The sequence below is a fragment of the Atta cephalotes genome, assembly GCF_000143395.1.
Source record: "Atta cephalotes unplaced genomic scaffold scaffold00093, whole genome shotgun sequence".
In the NCBI taxonomy this organism is placed as follows: Eukaryota; Metazoa; Arthropoda; class Insecta; order Hymenoptera; family Formicidae; genus Atta; species Atta cephalotes.
In genome coordinates this window covers 158,107-164,547 of record NW_012130157.1, presented here as the reverse complement: position 1 = coordinate 164,547, position 6,441 = coordinate 158,107, and the positions used below count along the sequence as shown (strand labels likewise).

The window sequence follows — 6,441 nt, the reverse complement described above, 5'->3', positions numbered from 1 at the left end:
GGGGGAAGCGCGTCACCAGGGGTCCGTGTTAGAAGAGGAAAGGGGTTTCGTTTCTTCTCTCTCTGTCAACTTATTGTCCTCTCTCTCCTATCCATTGTAGGATGCAGTTCTCTCTCTTCCACTCTTTGCAGTACCTCCTTGCTCTTACTATATATTTATTATTTGCGATCTCTCTTCCTCCCATTGCGCTCTCTCTCACGTTGTCTTTTCTTCTTACACGTGATTTAATAGATATGGTATTTATGATCTTTAATGATAAGACTTAAAAACTAATTATGATAATATTTTTATGGATTTTTAATAATATAACCTAGTAACAGTAATTATAATATTCTTTTTTTATCAATGTAATGCAAATGACCAAGTGCGCTTTCTTATTGACTAATTCAATACTATTACGAAGAAAAAGTGGTGAAGAAAATAATTTTTATTAGAAGAAAAGAATATATATTTTAACATATATTTATTTATCATGTAATGCAGTATGTAATATAATCTAAATCATGGACTATTAATTCACATTCTATAATAGAATTTTTATCATAAATTTTGTATTAAGTGTTTGCAGCATCGCTTTTATTAGTAATACAATTTTGTCTTAAAAATGACACAAAATATTCGAATTCCTTACTAACATCGAGTGTATTGACTCAGTTCATAGAATATATGTTTTAGAACATTGCTCAAGCTCAAATAAGAAAAGCACAGTTATTTGGTTTCATGTAGAACCATGTATCATTTAATATTAACTTCACATTATTCGTATCACATATTTTAACAATATTTAGATTTTATATTTAGATCTTGAATAGATGATGATGATGAGACTGTTGACTGCATTAATTATTCGATATCTGCACGCCTCTCGATGAATGTCTTCCACGTAGCATGAGGTATGAACATGCAGTTGCCTCGATTATCACCAATCGCAATTTGCACATGGGATATAGATCCTACAATGATCCGAATATTCAGAATACAATGATCCTAATATTCAGAAATTTGTATGCAGTCGATGTCAATGCATATTTCCTATATTTCCTCATCAAGATATGAGGCATGTAGCGAGGTTCCGAAGATGTACTAGATGTTTGAGAAAATGCGCTTTAAAAAAAAAAGAAAACATGTAAATAGATCTTACAAAAATACGTACAATACGTATAAGCAAAATATTTTATAAAATTAAATGAACTTACTGTCTCTTGCATGCCTCATCCTGTTGAATTGGTAATAATTCATGACTTGAGATATTATATTTTCTCAGAGAACTTATAATTAGCAATAACTGTCTGAACTCTGTTGAAACTCTCTGAACAACTCATATGGTAACGTTGCTCAGAGTTCTTCTTTTAAACAATGTTCTCTTTCACATTTTTTTTACACATCCTAAAATGGAGGGGATTTTTTTTTATATACATTATATTTTGAAGGATAATTGCGACGTGATCGAAGGATACTAAATTACACATATCATAAGAATCACTCTAACAATATTGAATCTTTTTTATCTAAAGAATCGGCGCTAACAACAATAAAGTCTGGCTGCTCCTATTCTCTTTTCAAAGATGAATTTCGGGAAAAGAAATCAAAACATATTTAAAAAGAAATCTTATATTTTATTTTTAAACTTGATACATTTTTTTCAGGCATTGCGACCATCAGTATATTTAAACACATTATTTTATAATACATTTTATAATGCACAATGCTTAACAAGTCTTCCACATCGTACAGTATTAGTAACATCTAGATTAAGTAAAAATTTCGTAATCAGCATCCGGAGTCTCAATTGTCGGAGTCGTCGCTATCGAGTATATCAGCCAGCTATTCGCATTTTTTAAATCCTTTAACGTATATAAGATTATTGTCATCATTCTCTTCCAATTATAGTCATTGTAAGGCGTTTCATCATGCTATACGGAATCATCCTGTCTTCTCAATCCATAGTGACAAGTACTCAGCCAGGAAGCGCAGTCCTTTTCGAATTTTGTCAAGAAATTCCATGACATGGGACATGTAAAAATGTTATGAGAGAATGGCTCCGTTTCAAAACATCGTCACTTCCTTCACGTTAAATTTCCTTCCAATGATAAATCCTCGTACAAACAATCAAATTAGGCATGCATTAAAAAAGCGTGTTTTCCTTATGTCATTGTGTTTAACGATATTTCAAAGAGATTTTAAATCGATTCCAGAGGTGACACACATATTCCTCTGTTATAGAATATTGTCACGCTTACTGAATGTAAGTATATAGACAAAAATGTGAAGACTTACTTACATTATTGTTACATTAAAGATTCTTTAAATTAATTCTTTATAAATATGTAAATTATGATGTAATTTTTTTACCGGTTTCACCAACGCCAATTATTTTAATTAGCCGTGGAACTGATTAATTGTGTTTGCTGTTTAATAGAATTGGCCATTTATGGTTGACAGTTAATCACCAATTCAGTTTAATCGAGTTGATGAAATCAGCTCTTTGCAATAATACTAAGTATCCAATTAATAATAATATTAATTTTTCTTCGAGGATATTTTTATTGGAAATTCTTCTTAATCCAACCTAGTAATGGCAACTTTAATTTTATATCAAAAATTATTATTCTTCGAAAAAAATTAATGTATCAAATGAAAAATTAAAACATGCTACAATCTTAACTAATCAAGTTAAATTCTATCAAATTAAAAAATAAAACACAAATGATATTGTCTCTTGTTATTTATTTAATTTATTTATCTAATGATATGTTCGTAAAAGATGTGATATCAACAAAATTAGCGCCAAGTTAAATTCCATGTAATTCGGATATCAAATTAGATAAATAATATTAACTTTATTAGATAAATAATATTTATTACTTTATTAGATAAATAATATTAACTTTAATGATATGTATCATTTCTTTAAAAGATTTGGTATCAAGAATTAGCGCAAAGTTAAATCTCACTTTTTTATACCATGAAAATACGGAGGTGGGAATATACAATAAATAATTAATTAAAAAAAATTTTTTTATTAGAGTTCTATAGTACTTATGAAGCCATTCAATTTTTAATCTAGAAATTTTTTTCTATCCTTTACAGTTTCGATGATATTCGCTTCGAAAGAAAAAAAATTTTTTTCAGAGGGATGTCACTCTCTAAAACTGAAATTCTGCACAAACAAAAAATAATTTTGTATTACGGATAACTACTCAAAAATTTGTTAACATTTATGTAACTAAAATTAAAGAGCATTTTATGGTGAAAACGACGATGTATATGATAATTATGTTCCAAAAATCTATTTTTTCAAATGTAAAATTTCTGTATCTGCGAGCCCTGTCTCAACCATGTTGGCTGCGCGAAATAGCGTAAAAGAATACTAATAAAAAAATAATAAGAAAAATACAATCTATCAATATCAGTACAGCAGCAACTATTGAAATAAGAGCTTTTATATAACAACAAAACAATAATAATAACAAAACAATAATAGTAATAATAGTTTGTCAAACTGCTTGCAAAACTCTCAGTCTCAAATATTTTTATAGTGTATAAAGGTATGCACTTTGAACAATTAAAAACAAAGCATGAATAAAGAAATTATTATTTTTATAAAATATCATGCATTTAATTTTGGTCTTAAAAACAGCTATTTGACATAATGAAAAAAAATACTGTATCAACAGTAATTCCACACAAATAAAAAATAGTTTTGTATTCCAGATGAATTACCCTATTTCCATGCAATGTTTTAGAATTTTCTGAATTTTTGAGTTGCCTAACTTCCCTGTTAAGTGCTTCGGCGTCGCCATGCTAGAAAAAAATCAGTAATGTCCATGATAACGAAGCCTCTGGAATTCTAAAAGGGAATAAATATGCAAAACAATATGTACTGACAACTATATGTGTGAAAGATAAAACTCAAATTAATTAAAATAATCGCAGTGACATAGATGAATCATAATAACTGCAACATACACATACACTTTGTTATTTTATTTAACTACTTTATAAATCGCACGATAAGATAGTGCATGGAACTCTATTTTAATATTAAATTGTGCAGAGTAATATTGATAATCTTGTTGAATTCCGATTTATATTTTCAATAATACGAATGTGTTTGTCCTGACTTATTATTATTAATATATATTAATAATATCATCTTTTTTTTGTATATATTTTGTAATTTAATTATACATTGCAAGAGACTACAAAACTGTAGAGGTTCTCTAAATTATGGATTATAATTAGTAATGGTATTCTTCATAAAAATATTGAAAACAAAAATGTGGCGAAACTCGCCACATCATACATAACGCATAAAAGCGGCCCTTCCACAAATATTACATTTGGATACCTGCTTTTCATTTTTGAAATAACAGAAATCTATAAGGTTTGGAAATTCGTCGGGATGCGGATTGTTAAATAGCTGCTTTTAAACCAAGTGTATTGGAAGAGATTTTTGAATCTAGGCGAAGAAAATTGGTTATGGGTTAATGATTGCAATTTAATTATATCATTATGCGAGTGTAAATTAATATCTTTTTCTTGAACATTACATTTGAACATTACGGAAAACGTTCCCACAAAATTCTTCCAAATTCTAAAACCAAAATCAAACACATCTAAAAGTTGAATGAAGCCTATCATTTTCTTTGGAATAGTCATAAATTTTACTTCTTTACTTTACTTTTTTTTCAGGAACGTATTGTTCTAGCTGACTCGATAGTGTCCACGAGTCGAGTAGAAGCATGCTTTTACGGCCAGTATTTGGTAGATACACTTCACTAAACCATGTCTTGAAGTGTTCCATCGTAAGTTTTCCTGACTTCGACAATTCAATGTAAATATTAACTGGGCAAAATAGAGTTTCCTGCACCCATGATCCAAATGTTCCTGTAGATTCTTTCAACACTTTATATAGTGAAAGATGAGATCCACTTGCCGAAATAATCGGCATATCGATATGATAGTGTAACTATGTGTTGTAGAAGATTGAACCATTGCTTCAACTGTTTTTATTCCTGATTTCACCAATGTTCGCCCAGAATGTATTTCAAGGTTGAAGCCACTCTCGTTTACATTATAAATTTCTTCAACTCCGATAGCTGGGATTAGATTTTAAAACAAATGATTGTGCGTCTTTTAGATTGCCAACAGTGCATTTTTTAGATTACCAATATTTTCAAGTAAAATTGAGTTCTGAATGTTGTTACCTTGCAGGAAAGAATTTTGTGCACATTCTTGAATTTTTAAATCCACCATTTACTTGCTTTAAATTCGGGTAAGTCAACTTGGTCCTTTGCCTCCAAGGCTCATAATCTCAAATTCATGTCATGAATAATAGATCTTCTATCATAACCTTCTTCAAACTTTTGCAATACATATTCCGTAATAAAGAACGAATTTATCTGCATTCTACCTTTCTTTACTCTTGTCTCCCACTTATCTCCCAGTATAGTTGATTTAAGGATTTAACCTTACGAAACTTGGACTGTACATTAGTTAAATCTCGACGAGCTTTTTTTTCATCCAAAATTGAACAGTTTTTCTCTTGTATCTGAAATCAACTTTGCCATCTTCATCATCAATAATGTATTCTTCAGGTTCAAAACTATCTTTATCTTCTTTTTCTGCAGCCGTAATATACTCTACATCTTGTGCTCCATGTAGTTCTGATGGATCGACAAAATCCAACACGTAATCATATTCTAACAATAATAGCAAACGAGTATTTTGAACATTTTGTAGAATATCGCAAATTTCATTATGTACAATTTCAAATGGTGGTATAGATGTTTGTGTTATACTCACAATTTGAAATGTAGTTACTAACACATTTATTACGTTCGCAAAATTAAATGACGTCATTTTAAAGAGAATTCTGTCAAGCAATTACTATTAACAGAATGGTGACTGAATGGTGACTTGTTGTCACAAACGAAACTGGAAATAGTATTTCCTCGAGTATATTTATATGAAAATACATTTATATGTATATAATATATTTAAAGATATTTATAAATGGATATATTTGTAAATTCGGAATTCAACAAGACTATAAATATTACTCTGCACAATTTAATATTAAAATAGAATTCTATTTTATCATGCAGTTTGTAAAGTAGTTAAATAACAAATAGTGTATGTATGTATGTACCGTGCGAACTGTTGATATCTTTTTTTCATTATGTTGCAAGTAACTGTTCTTAAGACTAAAATTAAATGCATGATATTTTATAGAAATAATAATTTCTTTATTCATTCATTTTGTTTTTAATTGTCCAAAGTGCATACCTTTATACACTATAAAAATTTTTGTGACTGGTTTTGCAAGCAGTTTGACAAACTGTTATTACTATTATTATTACTGTTATTGTTTCGTTGTTATAAAAGCTCTTATTTCAATAGTTGCTGCTGTACTGATATTGTACTGAATTGTATTTG

At 29.1% G+C, this 6,441-nt stretch overlaps 1 pseudogene; it reads right to left on the bottom strand.

The window, feature by feature from the left end:
• Window positions 1–839: 839 nt before the first annotated feature.
• Window positions 840–5,865, bottom strand: LOC105624888 (annotated as a pseudogene).
• Between the last annotated feature and the right edge of the window lie 576 nt (window positions 5,866–6,441).